The sequence below is a fragment of the Hemibagrus wyckioides genome, linkage group LG16 (genome assembly GCF_019097595.1).
Source record: "Hemibagrus wyckioides isolate EC202008001 linkage group LG16, SWU_Hwy_1.0, whole genome shotgun sequence".
NCBI classification, from domain to species: Eukaryota; Metazoa; Chordata; class Actinopteri; order Siluriformes; family Bagridae; genus Hemibagrus; species Hemibagrus wyckioides.
In genome coordinates, this window is record NC_080725.1 from 16,481,384 (window position 1) to 16,502,175 (window position 20,792).

The 20,792-nt window shown below is 37.8% G+C and overlaps 1 protein-coding gene across 1 annotated transcript in view; it reads left to right on the top strand.

Moving 5' to 3' along the window:
* Nucleotides 1-4,814: 4,814 nt before the first annotated feature.
* The window catches only part of plppr1 (phospholipid phosphatase related 1), a 44,821-nt gene continuing 28,843 nt past the window's right edge, over nucleotides 4,815-20,792 (top strand). The window contains exon 1 of the mRNA XM_058411190.1: nucleotides 4,815-5,135. The gene's annotated coding sequence lies outside the window, so the exon portion shown is untranslated. The remainder of the gene's footprint in view (nucleotides 5,136-20,792) is intronic.

The window sequence follows — 20,792 nt, forward strand, 5'->3', positions numbered from 1 at the left end:
GAGATCCCTCAGCCCATGCCAGCGTGTATCACCATAGTAACCGCTTAGCACCGGGGCCGCAGAGATCCACACCATACACACTCGATACCTAAATCAACACTAACTACACTGAGTATAGACTGATTAATACTGAGTGCTGGCTTTATTGTGGAAGCGAAAGAACCATTTGAAGGCTACATGAATGAGACTACACTATATAATACAAACAGTATTTTTTGATGGCTCACAAAATATGTGGTTACATAAGCAATTTTGGTGAAATAATAAATAATAACTTAATGTTTAATATGTAGTCGGGAAATCTATTCTTTTTATTATTATTACTGCTATATTACTGTTTCATTAGCAGCAAAAGGTCATAATGAATATACACGTTTATGCTATACTGCATGGGTCAGAAGGGTTCAAATGTACTGTTACTTAACACTGCATAGAATACTGTCACAGTAAGCATGTGTTCAGAATGATGTTGACGTATACTGATGAGATGGAGTGTATTTTTCCTGTTAATATCAACTACACTTTCAACAGCCTACTAAAAAAATGACAAAAATGACAGTGCTATGACCAGAAAGACAAAACCAGCTCATGCTGGATATACTTTCAGCATTTTCAATATCCATTCAATAAGGGATGCCTGCTACGAAAGATTAGATTGAATTCTGTGCCAGAAGAGTCTTTATTTTTGTACACATTCAAATGATCTGCCAAATATTTACAATTTTTTTGATTATGCTCAGGAGAATAAATCTGTGGTAAAGATCTTCGAGGCTGAAAAAAAGTTTGAGAACCCTTTGCTCGGTTGATTTCAGACCTGTAGGTTAGAAGCTTTCAGTCATGGCTTCATTTAGTTTGGCTCTCAGGATTGTACCCTGAGGATCCTTTAACTGTAAATGGACTCAAGTAAATGTACTACAGTGTAATGCTTCCTAAAATGTGTAATTGCAGACAAAAAGCACACTCATGTAATGCAATATGGCCTGGCTGTAGCGTAATTTACCATTTAATAAGTCTGTTATGGCTACGTATTATACATCATCATACACATGGATTTCTTTTTTTTTTTACTTACTAAGTAATGGAAGCTCAATACTCCAGAGGATGTTATAGTAGGATAAATGCATGTGTCTAGCAGAGAGATGGCTTGCAGCGCAATTTACAACTTTAGAATCCTTGCTTGTTAATCACAGTGTATTTCATTTAGGATGTGAGGCTTCTTATATACAGCAGGCGACCAAAGTGCTTTCAAATGATGCTTTTTTAATAAAACAAACATAACCAATTCATCTCTTATTGACATGTAGCATGAAATATGGTTAACACTCAAAAACTTAACTTAAACCATAAATTAAGTTAAGACTCTTCCATCATTCCATTACCAATTTGGCCTTGCTGGCCCTGACACTGACAAAGTGATTAATGCTGCTGGTTCACTGAATTTAGTTAGCTTTAAATGGCACAATTTATATTCATTCTTTTCGCTAAAAGCACACAGATCATGTTTCAAGATCATTCAAATATAGAAATCTCAGGAATCAGTGGTATTTTTTTTTTTTTACTCTGCGTTGCTTGTTACCTTGAACTTCACGGGTAAAATGAACGAGATTTGTATTCTGCAAAGTGTCTATTCATGTTTGCAGTAAATAGTTCACTTCTCTGTGCTAAAGTTAATATCTTACACTTCTTTTTACACTTTTGCTTTAATTGTTTATTTTTTGCTGAATATAAGCTGAACCTATATTTTATATCTATACCTTAAGTACTTTTTTTTATTCCATCTAAACAGATGCCTTTGAAAGTCTGACCCTCAAAAGCTCAGAGCAAACATTTCTCTTGACACATTACATACATATGACTTCCTCCAGTTCTGGAACCAATACTTGGTTGTAACCAATAGGGTTGTAGTCCAATCAGACCTCTAAAAGTATAAAACAAATCAATGTACACCAGCCGAAAACTTTCTGGGCTTTATCTCTATGTTACCATTGGCAGCTTGTTAAAGCAGGCTTCATCTCACAAGCTGACATATGAAAAGAACTTATGGTTAGATTTTTATGTTAAACATCTGGCTTATAATGACAGCTTGAATAGGGCTGCATGACATGTAAGGAATACAACACCACAGGGTGCATTATTATAGGAAAATAATCAATGAGACTGGTGTGATGCAACTCAGTGCAAAATGCACTTACTGAAGTAGTATTTTCACATAACAGCATGCTCTGTCATGTGTATTCCTCTTAGAAATTTATATTACAGCCTGCCCTGTATAAAAACATAACAGCAAGCCCTGTCACTGGTAAATTTCTTAGTACACATTATATGATTCATCCATATAATCCACAAGTTAGTTCCTGTTATCACTTACTTTATAGCAGCTATAAACTGTCTCTCAACTAGTCCCCCCTTTTATCTCTGTCTTGAAACTGGAAACCGGCAATGTCCTGTCATCACGACTTTCCTGTCAGAAAACATACTGACCATCACAAAGCAATGACACAGGAGACTGTTCAATAAACATCTCCTTAGAGAGAAAACTTCAATATATCAGTGGTTAAATGTATTTTGCATATTTCTTGAGCATTTTATTATTAGCCTTGGATTCTGATTACTATAGAAGATGATGATTAGTATACAAGTCTCTGTGTTGTTGCTATTCAAGTAACAATGCATCAAGAATGAGTGCATAAGCCTGTGGTTTGCTTTGCAGGAAGCACTTATGTTAGAGCTGATGTTGTGGAAAAATTAATCAACACCTTCTGACCTTTCAGATTTGAGAATTCAGCAGCGCTGTGGCATGTGTACGTATATTCAACGCACACATAATATTTCATGATTGATTAGAGTGCTTGGCTGACATAGTCTATGATAATGATATCGTAAAGGCTATACTATAATATTGCAATAATACACAAATAAAATTATTCTGCAGTATGATATGAGCATTGTGATGTACGGGTTTCTACTATTTAATAAACTATGCAGCATTCAGCATAGCCTTAGGACACAAGAAGTCACCAGCCCTTGGCTAATGATTAAGCACAAAGAAGGGGAAGCCCCCTTTCCAGAGGCGTTCTAAAGCAGCCCTGGGGGCGTGGCCAGCACAAACACAGCAACACGCACTAATCTGCATTCCTCTGCTCTTTGTCCTCGTTCCTGCTGCAGCCATGGGCAATCCGACTCACTTTCTTGATTTGACTCTTTGACGAATCTGATTCGTTTGAATCACTAAAAAATACTTGGAAAATTAAAGGCATGTACATTGATTGAATTGCAATTATTATAAACGAATAATCAGTCAACTATTCAAAGTTATTAGTGGCAGTAGTAGATCAGTGACTGGTCATTGGCCTTCTGCTTGCAAGACTGTAAGACCAGATACCAGGACCACCAAGCTACCATTACTGGGTCTGTGAGCGAGGTTCTTCACCCTCAGCTGCTTAGTTGTATAAAATGAGATAAAGATGTCAACAGCGAAACCAAAGCACACCAGCAAATTTAGCATGTACATGGTGTTGCTGAGGATTTCTTGGTTTGTTTACGTGTTTTACACTTACTGGCCACCATAATATCTCTTTAATTAAACAGAACTAAATCGCTAGCCTGCATGCAGACACCTTGTCTTTTTAATTAAATTAAGCAGACTGATGTCATTAACCCATTAAGCTTCTACATGTCACATATTTTCGTACTAAAAATATCAAGCATGACAATTAGTACATAAGGTTAATGACTTGTCTATTTCACATACCGTAGTAGGTGGTTTTATTGTAAATGCTCCTGCATTTCTGATGTAATGAATCACAAACATTTTTAGGTCTTACTTTCTTTGACCACTCTCTCTCACTTAAATTCGTTTTATGTGTTTTCTTCTGCAGTAACTGACTGTGTATGTGGGTTTGGTTTTTAGGTAGTAAATGATGATCTTCAGTCCTGTGCTGCTTTAAGGTTCATCCTGATTAACCTTTTTTCTTCTGTGTTCAGTCTGATTGCCTAGAATTTGAGTGAGCAGTTTATGTATTGCAGGTTATATGAGACTCTTGAGTCTGTTTGAAAGAAGAAAAAAAATCTAATGGACTGAATGAAAACAATGCTATGTGGTGCAAAGGAACAACAAGAAACACAATAGTCTACAATAGTCTATTATATTCTGCACATTTTGAAACAAAAAATATTAACATTGAATTTTCATAACCAACAATTGATGAGCCGTGGCTCATATCACATGGGACATTTTGCACTATGTTTGTTTAAATGAACGATTTAGCTTTAATAATGCTGATATATATTTAGAAGTCTGATTGGAATCGATTTGTTCACCCATTCGTTTATTTATTAATCTTCAGTACCTGCTTTATCCTGGTCAGGGTTGGTGGTGAATCTGCAGCCGATCCCTTGAACACTTATCTCTTATAGTGGTGGAATTGACCACATAGGGGACCATGCACACACATTTTCACATCAAGGGCCAATTTGGCATTGCCAGTCCAGCTATCTGTTTCTGAGAGGTGGGAGGAAACCAGTGAACCCAGAGAAAACTCATGCGGCAGCTCGTGCCCTGCGCGCACACCTCTCTCTAGTAACGAACTGATTCAGAAAGAGTCGACTCTTTCAGGAATCGAGCATTATAAGTGCAACGTTAGTCTGGTGACAAACATTAATCCGAATTAATCCGCTTTGTATGCTGTAGTCTAGCGCGTGACTTCTCGTTTGCAGTCATTGGTCCCTGAACGACAGCCGAACCAAACCGGAGAGTTCAGCCCAGCCTTTTAATTCACACGTCGCGTGCACAATGCCAACGCACTGATCAGAAGTAAACATAATGGAATAATAATAAAAAAAAAAATTGTAAGCGATTGCCCACTGGTCACTCTTCATGCTTTTTCATTTTGGAAGGCATCAAAGGGCTATACTGGTTGTAGAACACCCCCTCACCCCCTCCCTCTCTCTCCCCATCTCTCTCTCCTCGTGCTTGTGTGTGAATATCAGCTCCTCTAGCGTTCACCACGGCGTCTAATCACAGAGCACAGACTCGGAGGCAACACTGTGGCACCGATAGCACCATGGAGTAGTTCTTCATTTTCTTTGATGGATTCTGCATCCTGGTTGGAGTGTAAGGAGACAGCAATAGCGCGGTAAGTTGAAAGATGAGATAAGGCGCGAGCTCGGAGGGACGAGATGATCCGCTGCTGTGCTTCTTGCAACCTGCCATTGTGCGTCGCGTGCTTTGCCTGTTACGTCTAATTTCCGTGTTAATATATTCAGGAGACTTGTTGTGTATGAGGTCGTATCATTTTTGCAGTTACATACGGGAAGGATCGTAAAGCCGGATCCTAAAAATAATTTGTTTTGAGGGGATAACGGTATATTGCATATTAGAGACGAGCATGTTTTCCCAGGGAGCTTCCCCTGTGTGACTAGGGAAGATCTACACACACACACACACACACACACACACACACACACCTGTCTCCATAGCGTGCTTCGTCCATGGAATATTTTACTCTGAGTTCCATTTATCACCTGAAATATTGTATATTGCCAATTGATTAAATCTGTTTTGTTTTATTTTTACCCATAACATTTCACCAGACATTCGACCATGCATAGAAGGTTAAATGTAGCATCCAAAGGAGTTACTTGGTGTGGTCCAGCGAGGAAACCCTTAAAGGTCTTGTCAAGAACCGAATAATAAAGGTTTTCCTTTCCACAAATGTTGAATCTTTAAAATTTAAGTACCATTGATCAATCCAAAGATCCAGTGTGTGACCCCTCTCCCCCGACAAGTGTGTCATTAAACCAAGCAGCATGATGCTGGGTGAAGATATGATGCTTGTAGATCTTTTTGTTTTGTAAAAAAAAACATTCTTCATTCATTCATATATCATGTAAAGTCACTGCTTTAGTCAGCATCACAGTGGATCCAGAACTGTTCTTGGTAACACTGGGCATGGATCAGGGTGACACTTTGAATGGGGCACCAGTTCAACACAGAGCAGGATGCACACACATATTCACCCCATAGGGCAATTTGGCATATATAGCCAGTCCTCTTATACCGGCATGCCTTTTCGAGGTGGATGTAAACCAAATAACCCAGACGAAAGCTGCATGGAAACAGTGAGAACATGTTAAACTCCACACAGATAGTAACCCAAGCCCATCATGCTACCAAAAATACTTCCTTTTTAAAAGTCCTTCTGTCGATGGTTTATAGTGAATCCCTAGCTCCATGTTTAATCCTTTTTAAGATGGCTTTGTCACTCATGATCCATTCCCGTCACACTTCATGGAGTAATGTCATTGCCCACACTCTGTTTCTTATTGCTCTTGAAGTAGTGGTAGGTACTGTATGATAATTATTACGTTTTTGGGAAACTCAGAATGGCCTGTCTTGTGAGTGTTTTGTTTATTGTTCAGAGGACACTGACTAATGCACCAATACCACTTTTTCCATTTTTAATATAATACCTTTTATCAGTGTTCTAGGGATTGGCTGATATCTGATATTGCCATCCTGATAGCTACAGAAGCTTGCAGAGACTTGGCACAGTTACTTGGCACAAGTTTGGGAAAACATTATTACTGTGATGCTGCTGTGCTTTAAGACCGTTTATGTCCTCTGATCATGTGCTTGATCTGATCAGGTTTTTATGGCACACGACACATCTGTGTATTGGATTGAAAGACGGCAACCTAAGCCGAAACCGGTCCAGTGTTCCAGACCAGTATCTGCCCTAATATTTATACTTGTTATAGGCTCATAACTTCTTTTTAAGCCCAGAGCCATTAATGAACCTTGAAGCACCACTCTCATACTCGTGGTTCTGTTAGATGTCTCAATAAACCCATGATTAAACAGTGCCCAATTCTGCCAGAATGTTGGCTATCCAGGTACTCCCAGAACTACTTGACCATCTGATTTTGCCCTTGGACGAGTCCAGCAAGAGAGCTTGCAAAAACCTCAGCCTTGAAATCCTAGTTGACCATAAAATGATCCTTAAGAGTCTTACAAGTCCTTAAGATTAAGGCCCGTAATATTTCAGTTCTTTCAAGACAAACAGTGTTGGATTTTGTTAATAGACATCACCATATGTACATTTAACATGCAACATGAAACTATTTTAAAGTCTAAAATAAAATAACCTAACCTAAAATAAAAGTTATTATTGATTAAGGTGAAACTGTAAAGTAAGGCAGAACAGTTACATGGAAGCTGAATATGGAAGTAAAAGTAAAAATATTTTTACATTTATATACATATATTATATACATTTATTTTTATATTTATAATATTTTCAGTTACATTTTTGTGTAAATTTCCAACACTAATTATACATTTTTGGATTCTTTGCTGATACTTTACTCCTGAATACTACAAGCTGTTATGCGGGTTAATTTCAGATTGCAGTTTTTCAAGCTAACTCATCTTGACTTCCTTGTAGATTTTGGCTAATCTCAGTTTACATGATCAGGCTAACTCAGAAAATCCTGCTTTCTGGAGCAGACCCCTGGAGATTCACTGTCCTACACTATTTCACTGCTCAGAGCACACCTAATGTAACCCAATCTAGCTCCAGAATTGAGTTCCTGCCTGAATCTAACACACTTCCTACAACAGATAAGGTAGATTGATGATCTGGAACATGAAACACTAGAAAGTTCACAGGAATGCAGATCGTGGCTTTCGTAAGATTTAAGTGACCAACAAAGTGACTGATCTCACCAAGTGAGATCAGTCGTTTTCCAGAATTTTCTTTTTGCACAAGCTCTTTGGGTAGCTACAGTGAGTGTGAATCTGTTCAGTTCAGGTTGTAACTAAACTCTTCATGGTTAGATTGGTGGTCATTGGTTTTCTGATTACAGAAATGACCCTTCAGGGAGACCTAGCTGTGTATAGCAAGAGTTTAGCACAGCTTGTTCATTTTTCCTTGTCAAACACACCTGCTGTGTGCTAATCTGCTAATGATCAAGTTTCTAAACTGTGTTTTCAGGAAGAGCAACTGCCAAGCTTTTGAACCATGTGGAGAGGATCACTTAAAGCTGAAATGTGAACCTGTGGTTTTGGTCAACCATATGTCACACTTCAGTTTGGTATTGATTTGGTTTAAGAAAGAGAGGTTTTTCTGTCGGTTCGAATGTTATTTTTGTCTTAGCTAGTGTTAGCTACCAACATTCGGTGTAGCTAAATGCATCTGACTATACAACAGTCCATTTAACAAATTTCACTGTTTCTATTTCTTATTGTATAAAGTTGGAAATGGTTACTATTCTAGAGTAGAGCAACATTATCAATGGACGTAGCAGAAGATACATTTTTTGAATCCTTGTCAGATAAGGATGAAAAGGAAGAAGGGAAGCCATTTTCACCAGGCAAGCCTTTAACAGGAATATTCAAATCAACATGAGCTAACTATTCAGCTAGAAACCAGGCTATAAAAGGCTATGAATGTAGTTCTTTGGGATCTCTTTTCACCAAAAGAAACACATTTTGACCGTAAACTGTCAGTTGCTCAATATTAATTTATTGTTTATAGAACCATTTTATCAAAGCAATATTGCACTCAGAATCATGCAGAATATTGGCATGGCTGTGACTATCTGTAGTCTCCTGCTCATATTCAGTATATTCTTAATAAGTACACTCTTACTCATGCCGTAATGCTTAATTATACCCCAGGGCTGTCTTATATTCTTATTTGTCAGAAGGTTTGATTAGACTCTGTAGAAGTTCTGGCTATATTAATGCTTGTTTTAATACAATATGGATTCTAGAGTAACAAAGTACCCAGGGATTTGAATGGCACAGACAGTCCACATGAATTATGTATGTATGAATGTGTGAATCTATCTATCTATCTATCTATCTATCTATCTATCTATCTATCTATCTATCTATCTATCTATCTATCTATCTATCTATCTATCTATCTATCTATCTATCTATCTATCTATCTCTGATATGGGAAGAGTAACAGAAACCTCCTTTCGCTTTTACCTATTTTGTTTTTGACATTTGCACCTACTTATTGATTAGAACTGGGAAATATTGTACCCGTCAAATACTTTATTATTTAGTAATTATAAGCAAGAAAAGCTCTTCCAGACAGCCATCTAATACACAATTTCGCGCACTAGAAGATTAAGGGCACTCTGTAGGATCCTAGGTGTTCATCTGAAAGGAAATCTCTCACAGGATAGTACAAATTTGTTGTTGACAATAATGCAGAGATCAGCTGGTCAATAAATGTGCAGAATTCTCCGAGTTGTAAGTATAAAAGTACAGGATCTCAGTGGGTTGCAGTAGTAGACATTTCCTCTTAACTAGGTATATAGTTATAGGTATGTAATTTATAGCCTCTTTCCCACTGGGTGTATTTAAATACAGTACAGTGTGAAACATAAAGGATCTGTATCTGAGGATTAAAACAAGAACAAGGTAATAAAATACACTCTTGAATATGTTTCTGGCTCAACAGCCAGCTCAATTAGTGTTATTGCATAACATGGGATTTGTTTGTATGCTGTACAAGTGGAGGGTTGCTGCCATCTCATGCATTTAAACACTACATTAGCACTAATCTATTGAACCGTGGGAAATAATCTGCTGTTCAGGGATGTGGTTCATGTTGGCCACCGAAATGGTGAATTCATTTTGAATCAGCTTGTTTTAATGGTCAGTGATGTGAAGTTGGAAAGTACTGGTCCACTCCACTTGTTTGAATGAATTACGATAAACAGTGTTCGCTTTTTATTTTCTTTTTGGCTTTTCTGTGCCTTTTGCCTGCAGCCTATGACGGGTGTTTCCATGACTGGTGCTTGTAACTCTTTAAAATTGAATATATGAAAAATGATTTTTTACAACATTGAATCATGTCTGCATTAAAAATTCAGTTGTGTGTTAACCCAATCTTGTTTTATACTAGATTTCCTTGCTACATTTTGCTGTTAAATAAGTTGGTTTGAGAAATAGCAGACATACAAAATGTGCTTAACTAGTGTCAATGAGGATGGACATGAAGGCATTTCGGACATTCTAAAGATTACAATTATTTTTTAAATAATAATTTTACTATCAGTCTATAATTTCAGTAACATGGTTGTACATCTAGAGTGACCTCATCAGTCAATACCACAATATACTGTATATAAAAAAGAAACTTATTAGAGAAGGTTTTTTTCTTCTACTCATGATCTTCATTCAGATGATGCAGCTTCCTGTTAGATCTTGCCTGGTTTATTGCATTTCCAATACTGCTGGGGTTTTTATTACGACTGAGTGACTACATAACCATGTTCCTCCAGAGGTTCCTGTACCGTCACACAACAAAAGCCTATTTCTTCTTCTTCTTCTTCTTCTTCTTCTTCTACTTCTTCTACTTCTTCTTCTTCTTCTGCTTTTCCCTTTGGGGTCACCACAGCGAATCATCTCTCTCCACCTATCCCTATCTTCTGCATCCTCAACACTTGCACCCACCATCTTCATATCCTCATTTATTACATCCATATACCTCCTCTTTGGCCTTCCGACACCTTTCTCCAGTCTGCCTACACTTGCTTCTTTACCTCTTTCCCACACTCTCCATTAGTCTGGACTGTTAACCCCAAGTACTTAAACTCCTGTACCTTCTTCACCTCTTCACCCTGTAATCTCACTGTTCCACTTCCCTCCCTTTCATTCACACACATGTACTCAGTCTTTCCCCCTGTTCAAACATGTGAACATTCCAAATATTTCATGGGGAGAATGTACGTTTCTTTAAATAATCTATAATGGTTGACTCATGGGGTGGTTACGGTGACTTAGTGCCACAGTTTAGCACATTTAACTCGCACCTCCATGGCTGGTGGTTCGATTTCCACCTTCACCCTTTATCCATGGAGTGTGCATGTTGTGGACATTCTCTGGATACCTTGGTTTCCTTCCCCAGTCCGAAGACATGCATTGTAAGCTGATTGATATCTCTAAATTGTCCGTAGCGTGTGAATGTGATTGTGCCCTGTGGTGGGGTGGCATCCTGTCTAGGGTCTCCCCCACATTGTGCCATGAATCTCTTTGAATAGTCTCCGGGCTCCCTGCATAGGAGGCGGTACAGAAAATGGATAGATGGGCTGACATTTGGAAAATAATGTTTTTAAGCATGAGGTGGTAAAAAAAGTGTTGATAATGAAGGGTTTTAAAGTTGATGATTATATTTCTAGGTAAAGTGTTGTTATAGGGGTTGGGATGTGAACTGAAACATTCAATACACACTTTACTTATACCCACAATGTATTTTACCTTTACTTTCTATACAGTGCATTTACTTTGCAAATGTTGTATCAGTGGGGACACAAATGGCACCCTGACATAGAATTGAATAGAATAGAATGTCTTTATTGTCACTGTAACATGTACAATGGAATAAAAAATGCTACCCAATCAGTGCATCACCATTATATTATAAAACTAAAAAAGGAGCATAAAAACATGGCTTTTGTTGTGTTGTAAGTGACGGTACAGGAACCTCTGGAGGAACATGTTTATGTAGTCACTCAGTTGTAATAAAAACCCCAGCAGTATTGGAAATGTAATAAACCAGGCAAGATCTAATGTTCCTTAGGTGTGAAGTCCAGTGCAACATTGACTAGACACCAGAAGATTAATGGCTCTGAGTCTGCACAATAGCAGGTTTTACATATCCACCGAGAAGCCGCTGTTCTATCTCACACAGATTCTCTGAGGCAGTTAATGTAAAACACCTCAGTCAAGTTTTTAATTACCCGGCATTTGAACTGCATACGGGATGCTGCCTTTCTCTGCAGAACGGCTTTACCAGGCATGCTCTGACTTCCCTGTGTGAGTCAGTAATGGATTTTCTCCTATTGTTAGATCAGGGTGAATGTAAATAGATATTGAAGTACAGAGGTCTTGAGGCATTTTATTTGTGTGTGGAGCTTGGCTTTCACGCCAGCCAGAAAAGGTTTATACAGAATTCTGCTCGCTTGCCCGAGTCCCTTATTAGTATGCCTTCATTTTGTAAACAGGTCAAATGGATAAACACAGCATTTCACAATGCTTTTTTTTTCTCTTCAGTTGTTCTGGACTAAAATTGTATTTGGTTTCTAAATAAAACATGAAGATTTTGCATTATTATTTTTTTAAACACATTTCCAGTCCTTTACAGATTAGTACAGTTCCCCTGCTCTTAACATCTCTAAGTGGGCTTTCATTCTGGCAGTTTAGTTCGAGCCAAAGCACAATTTGTATGAAAAAATGCTGGAACTGGAGTTGCAATTCCCATGAAGGTGAACGCAACTCATACTTGGTCTCGTTTGGTCAGGAAGTAATTTAACTTGCACATGTGTTTTAGTTGATGGTGATATTATTAGTTTCCGTCTGCCGTGTGTGTGGCATGGAAACGTTGTGGGACTCAAAAGAGTTGAGGTGCCTTATTTAGTTACGGGAAAAGAAAACTCCAAACATTAAGACCTCTTTTGCATTGGTAAGGGCAAAATGAAAGAAGTCAGGGTTCAAAAGAACCTCAAAAAAGCAACAACTTTGTAAGCAATACTTAAAATTAAGACTTGTGTAAGAACTGGCAAAAAATAAGACACAAGTGTCGTTCACTCTGCTGCGCATAACAGCACTTAAATAATAATATAATAAAAAATGGTGAGTCACATTGTGTTCTCCATGCACCTTGCATTTATATTTACATCAGACTTAAATTTTTATCTCACGTTATGCAACTGAGGGTTAAGGGCCTTGCTCTAGGGCCCAGCAGTGGCAGCTTGGTGGACCTGGGATTCAAACTCCCAACCTTCCAACATCTTAAACACTGAGCTCTGCCCTATATGAACACAAAAGCATCATGGTTTTATAGAAGTGAGCCTGAATTCAGACCAACACTGAAGATGTGCCAGGAATAAACACACTCAGATTTTTACAGCGGTGAACGTACAGTGAAAAGCACCTATGTGTGAGGGGTCACAACAACTTGGCACCGGTTTTACGCCGGATGCCCTTCCTGATGCAACCCTCCTATTTTTATCCGGGCTTGGGACCTTGTGTTAGACTGCTGAACTAGTCTAACACAATCTGCACTTTATATGCAATGTAAAGAAGATGAGTGTCATTATCATGTGCAATGGTGGACAAACGGCTGTCAGGCCATCAGTTGTCACTTCATTCATGGTTATCTGACGGTTTTAGTTCTGCAACCAGAGAACGTAAAAACTCTACTTTAGGATCTGATCTGGCTCCTACCATGAGATTCGAGGTGTAGTTTAATTATCAAAGTTTTGTTGCATGCATTAAATAAAGAGAAATATACACATATATTGTTGTGAAATTGAACGGTCAGAGTGTATGTAAGCGCTGACTGAGACGTCTATGCCGGAAGCTGGTCATATGAATTAGAACAGGTTTGAATGGATACTAGGAAACATTTCCAGAAGCAGGAATGTGATGGGGAAACAACAAAATAACAGTACAGTGCAGCACAAAAACTGTTATATAAGTCTATAATGACACACAATTACCTCACATTTAAACACTTCATTGAGCAAAAATGAAGACACCATCCCGACTCAAATAACGTCTTTATGTGCGAAAAGAGAACACCACAGCTCATAGCCGAAATATTAGCCTTTTTATTGAAGCTGTGAACATGATTCTTCATCACCAAAGACATTATCAAGAGAAGATAATGGATAAAATCTATAGCTACATAAAGTCGCCCCTTCCAGGTATTCTTCTACATCTATTCCTTATGTTTTCTAGCTTTCCACAGCTTATCAATGTGCATACTTGTCATACTTTTGAGTTAGTGACTGATCTTTAGGGCTGGGTAGCACATGGCAGCTTTGACGCAATGCAAGCTCATCAAATTTATGATTTCTCCAACCCTGATTTGGTCATCGTGGTGTCATGCTTGGCAGCGTAGACTGACGCATACACTGTTATTACCCTTATAATGAGCTTATTACCTCAACCATGACCTGAGCAGATCTTAATGCATCAATATTCATTTCGCAAAGTGTCCTGGGTGGTTGTCCATTAACTGATAAAAGTTTCCAGCACATGATTTAGTGATATAATAATGTAATCATGTGTAATTATGTATATTGTTTATATACAAAACATTATTATTATTATTATTACCCCTCACTCCATCTGAAAGAGGAAAAAAAATCGGTCCCCACTCCACATTGGCTGTTTTCCCAGCTCTCTCTATAGGCAGCTCATGATCGTCAGTGTCTGTGATTGTGTGCTTACTGCTATCACATTACCCTGATGGCAGTAGGTAGACTTGCTGATTTGCTGGGTTTAGATGGAGCTGAGTCATGGCCAGTCCCTCAGGAGAAGAGTTGATCACTGTCACAGATATACATGACTACTCTAGAGACAGGTGCAGAGATTTGATGCGTCAATGAGGAACGACAGAGGGTGACTTTACCTACTCATACCACACATCGAGAAATTTCAAGCTGTACCTCTCTGGGTTACTCTCACGCAACCAGAAATAATGCTGTGTTTGGGTAAATAACATCAACTTGACTTGGAATTTCTACTCAGAAAGTTGGGAAGATGTCCTCAACCATGAACCTGAAACTCTGAGCAGAACCATATGGTTATTTGCGAATTTACTACTACTGCAATATTCCTTGGGATCAGTAAGTATCTATCGGTCTGTCTGTCTGTCTCTCTACATTTTTTGTTTCATATATTTTTGATCACTAATGGTAGCTTTTTTAATGATGGCATGTTTTTCATGTGCGTATATTGTTTTTCACCATTTTGTAGCTCAAAAAGCTGAGCCCAAAAATGACATAAATTCGACTTTAGCTAGTTTAGTTGAATGTAGCATTAATGCTACACCAGGTTTAGCCTGGTAACCATAGATAGAAATGAACTGGTCTTTAACCATAGACAAAAATGACCTGAAATTGGGTTAAATGTCCTTATAGTTATCTCAACCTGAATAATAAAAGAACACCTCAAAAATAATTATGTAATTATTACGATTATTAATTATTTACACGACATATTAGTAGATTGTAGATTATGAATGTCTGTATAGAATAATTGAAGCCATAACATAAGGTTAAGCAATAATCCTGGCAGGAAAATTCATAATTTGTAAAGACATATAAGATTCTTTAAAAAATTCCTAAGGGGTTTTCTGTGTAGTTAAGGGTTTATAGCTTTCTAACACTCTCTAAAAAAGAAAAGACTCTCTTATAGGGTCCTATAGTAAAAACCTTAAGAAAGCTCAATAGCGGCTTGAAGATGCTACACATAACCCGTTTGTACTTATCTGCATCTAGTGTTTGTTTTATGTAAGAGTTGGTTATGTATCAAGAAACACTGGTAATATTGTAGTAATGGATACTACAGAATAGTAGATTTACAACATGGACACTTTCTGTCTTTTATTCAGTGGTAGATAGATTTTGTGTTCCCAAGATAGACTGTCGTCAACGTTTATGTGGGTCAAAATTGATTTCAGCAACACAAATCTGGAGAAGGCAAGGGCATAAATACATACAAACAGTCTACAACTGAACATAATTTTCGAAAAAGTACTGTTTCAAATATTGTGATTTTATTGTAAATCGTGAAGTAAGGTTAAGGAATTGCACTGTAAGCATGCACAGAGAGAACAAAAGATCTTCCTCAACATGAGCACCAAGCCTTGCTAAATCTGTCCCGGACAGCTGCAGCTTCTTTTCCCAAAGGACGGAATACAAAATAATCACTTTCTTGATCTAAATCTAAAATGCGAGCATCAAATGAATCATACTGTTTTCTGAGCATGATGGTTTTAGACAGTTCAGAAGATCTCCAGCAAGTCCTGGTGTGGTAGAGCTGAAAGGAAAGTGCTGTGGTGTGTGAGTTAAGGTGATGACAGAAGGGTGTGTAAAGGTGGCGGCAGAAGGTGAGTGCTCTGATACTTTACACATTGGAGCTAAGTTTAGATCTGAACTGACACGTACATTGCCACAATTAGGAGAGAAAAAGCCTCCTGCTGGAGCTGTGCCAAGGACATGAGGAAAGAGATGATGATGACAGTAGGCATTATGTACGGTGAGTCATATCAGCATTAGACACAGCTACGTTTACTCACCAGGTACACGCTTTTATCTGAAGCAACTTCCAAGAGAACTCAAATGCATCATCAATGAACACTTTTGATCAGACATTTCTTTCTAGGTTTTTATTAAACTGTGTAAAGCATATCGCTACCAGATTTGTAGCATAGTGGTTAAGGAGTTGGGCTACTGATTGGAAGGTTTAAGGGTTTAAATCCCAGGTCCGCCAAGCTAACGCTGTTGGGCCCCTGAGCAAGGCCCTTAACCCTCAATTGGTCAGTTGTATAGAATGAGATAAAAATGTAAATAGCTCTGGATAAGGGCGTCTGCCAAATGCTATAAATGTAAAGAATAGCACACAACGGGGCATGCTGTTCTGGGAAAATAATCACACAAGAAAATGTATTTTTCTTACGGTAACTTTATATTACAACAATTGTGTAACATAATATTTTAGGATTCTTTACTAATTACAGTACTAGGCCAATTGTATCAAGTCCCCAAGATAAAATGACCGAATGATCTGGAAAAATAAAAGTTATTTTAATACATTCATATCTTTTTGCCCCCTTTTTTTGAAAGTCTGTTCATTTTAATGATTATTATAATTGCTTTAGGCGGCACGGTGGCTTAGTGGTTAGCACATTCGCCTCAAACCTCCTGGGTTCGAGTCTTGCTCACGCTCACTGTGTGTGTGGAGTTTGCATGTTCTCCCCTGCTTGGTGGGTTTCCTCTGGGTGCTCCAGTTTCCTCCCATAGTCCAAAGACATGCTTCTAGGCTGATTGGAGTCTCTGAATTGCCCGTAGTGTGTGATTGAGTGAGTGTGTGTGCGTGTGTCCTGCGATGGGTTGGCACTCCGTCCAGGGTTTATCCTGCCTTGATGCCCAATGACGCCTGAGATAGGCACAGGCTCCCCGTGACCCGAGGATAGATCGGATAAGCGGTACAGACAATGAAATGAAATGAAAAACAATTGCTTTATCATTTTTAAATGGTACCACTGCCAAGCTGGCATTGTTGAGCCTTTGAGCAAATCCTCTCTACTCCTGTGTTGTTTCATAGCTGAAGCTGTACTTGGACCTCAATTTTCTGAGAAGCTAGGATGGGCTAAAAAAGGAATTTCAGTGTTCTTCTGACACAAGACACCACAAATAACACTTACTCAATTACAATAAAAAAACTACAGGCATGAGTATTGTAACTTTTTTTTCACTAGGTTTGACCAAGAATCACTTGTATTCAAAATCACTCCAGTGTATCTGCCTGCATATTAAAAGTGACAGGTAATCAGTCATTTCCCTGTTTTGGTCAAGTCTCAGTTGTTGTGATTTATGTAATAACATCTGGATCCAGTCCAGAATATCAAGATAGATAGTACATTATACCTGAAGGGCCTCACCTTGTCACATCTCTGTAGTGTTTCTATTTACCAGAGGGATTTGGCTGGCTTGTATTTGCGGTACTTCCTTTTCCCAAACAGAAGGACTTCAATTCAATTTCCAGGCGTCTGGGAATCGAGGCTATGCAATTACCGAACAGAAGAGCTGACAAATGAGTGCTGGAAGAAATCATTTTTAATGAAGTTGTTTTCATTTACTCTTTCACTTAAAACCGCTGCAGCAGCTTTTGCTTTCATTGTTGTGTAATCATGATGATTTAGTGTTTCCTTCTACTTAAAGCGTATATCCTGATTGATTATTGTGGGCAATTCAAAATACCACAACTCTCATATGACTTATTTACTATCAGTCATTTCAATCCTTATCTCTTTATCTATGTTTAATCGATTAGTAATATATTGTGGTTTTCACACTGTAGCTATATTGTGTTTTCTGGTAATAATATACATTTTGAAAATGCAAAAAAAATGCAATTAAACAATTGTTTTTAATTAAGAAATGAGACTATTGAATAATTTGCTCATCCTTGGCTAATATTATGCCTGTTGTTGATTTATTTATTATTGGTGCTATGTTCTGTTATAGAGGAACTGTTGACTAAATGCCTAGCAGCCCAAACATCTTTTTGTTGAGTCTGAAATTGTCTTGCCAAGCTGATTATGTTTTGTTGAGTCATTTGTTGTGTTTGGAAATTGTTATTAAGGAGATTTTTTCCTCATTAAAGTAAACGGAGTATGTGAATCATTTCATTGTCGCTGCACTAAATCACAGCTGCTTTGTAGCATTTTGAATGTGATATTTTTTCTTGCGTTCCTCTAAATAAGAGTTGTTTACCAGGTCATTTTTTTAGGTTTAGGAGATTTATTTTAGGTGCAAGCTATTTGTGAAACTACAAGCCAATCACGATTTGCTGTAGCTAAGCTACAACCAAGCTAATCATTTGATAAAATAGCTAGTTTCCCTACAAGCTCCTAGCTAAAGCTACTTTATCAGTAACATGACTGTGGCGCTCATAGCATTGTCATGTAATTGTACAAAGTAAAAATGTCAGATTTTGCTTTTAGACTTGGAAAATACTCAGTTATGCAGTTACTTTTCTATCATGAAAAGAAAAAGACAAAAAATACAGAGGGTAACGTCAGATATGCCTGCTTCAGGTAGAAATATCCAGCTAGCTAGTAATGTTAAGGCTTAATAGCATGCTCCATCAAAGGAGTTTAGTGCTTAATCACATTCGTTTGACAGAAAATCTCAGCATTCTACAATAATCAGAAACACTAAACATTGTTCCTGATGAATATTAGAATTTGTATGTAGTTTGATGACTGATTATGTGAACAGGGAAAAAGTAGCGGTTAAGCTAGGTTATTAGAATGGTAGCATATACCGTTATGCTTTTTTTCTGTTGAAATAGGCCTTTCTTTTCTGTTGAATTCTTTTCATTCAGTAGAAATGAAATGTGTTTTCTTATGTAGCAGCTAGTTAGGTTTTGTGTGCTTTGTGTTCCCACTGAGGCTGCAGCACTAAATAAATGCTCTCCATGAGGCTAGTTGGTATTTAGTTTTACACATTAAACATATTGGCAGGTGGCAGGCACCCTCTAAGAGTTTCAAATGATTTTCTGTTTCTTTTTTTACATTTATAAACTGTGTTACACTTAAATTAGCTAGCAGAAAGGAAAGGAAAGTTGCAGGGTAGCACGGTAGCGCAGTGGGTAGCACTGCTGCTTCACAGCTTCAGGGTCTCCAGAGTAATCCTGAGCTTGGGTTACTGTCAGTGTGGAGTTTTTGCAAACCACTGTCATGTTCTATATGAATGTGCAACATGACATCAGCAACAAAAACATATTTAAAATTTGCCATTTTTCGCTTGAATTCTTGCAAAGAAAACAACAAAACAAAACAGGTTTTGTTTCCCAGGTTCCCTCCAATGTTTGTTATATCTACACTAAGAAACTATAAATATATTTCAATGGGCAAATGTTCTGTTTCTTTTTTAATCTTGGCTAGACTAATTTTCTTGCCAAAATCATGTTTTATGCAATGGTGTGTCCAATGCAGTCAGTCTGTGTAAAGATGGCTAAAACATTGTTAGCTAAGTGGGTTTTTCTCACACAGTGAATGCCAAGCTTTAATAAAGATGCAGGATAGCTCTGAGCTATAGGGAAAGCCTGATCAATTTTGATAAAAGTACCCATAGATTGTCGCAGCACATAAGGGAAGATATTAACTCACAAGTGGATAAATACCTGGCTAGCTTTCACAAGAATGGTGAGGTTGTATGCTAGGTCAAATCATGGTAGATTGTGTGGTGTCAGAAACCTAGCTCTTCTCCATTAGGTGTTGGTTTATTGTAATGAAATGTATTACATATCATCTAACTAGGTTAAAATGTCTTGTTGCTCTTGAGTCTCTTGTTTGCGCCGGTTGATGGTGTTCGCATTTTAGCCTTAACTTTAGGCCTTTCTGCCATTCAACTCTTGAAAACCAAGTTCTAACACTATAAATGTACCAAATGTGACCCGTACTGAATTATGACAATGATAGAGTGCATTTGCTGTCCATTTTATTCTTTGTAAGGAGTTGTAATAGTTTTATTAACTGACTGTCACCTCCTGTGTTAGCATGATTAGCTAAATGGGAGTTAGTTAGCCTTTTCTTCAAAGCTTCTTTCTCACTGTAAAACTATCAGACTTTGCAGATTGTGTGGTGTTTTCAGCCAAGTTTTCTTTCTTTTTCTGAACAGATTGATATGAGGGTGGAGAGCAGGGGCGATGGGGTGTGTCTATAAAAAGAAGCCGATGTAAACGCAAACATGCAAGCTGTCACCACCCACAAACAGGCTTTTTCATAGCCATGTAATACACTTGTACTGAGGTCATGGCATAGCAATTATCTTATCATCTTGTTCTACATATTTTCTAGGCAATTTGTGTGTGTGTGTGTGTGTATTGTTTCAAGTGACAACTGTCTCGTTGCCATGTTTCCTTTCAATTAGCCAAGTCCAACAGCTCTTTACAGTGTGTAAGCACTCCCTTTTAACTGCTGACTAATTAGCATTTTTAGACTTGCACCAGTATTTGTTTTACAAATGGAAATTAAAAGACTGAGTGATTCCATACTTTTCTCCTCTTTATGCCATATGCCAAGTCTTTTTATATTAACAGCCTTTTATATTAATATGTATATGTATATATTTATATGTATGTTTCACAAAGCTTGGATGGTAAGCTATTGAACAAAACCTTTTTATGGCATGTCTGTGATTTTTCATATCTGTGATTTTATTGTGAACGTACACTACCAGTCAAAAGT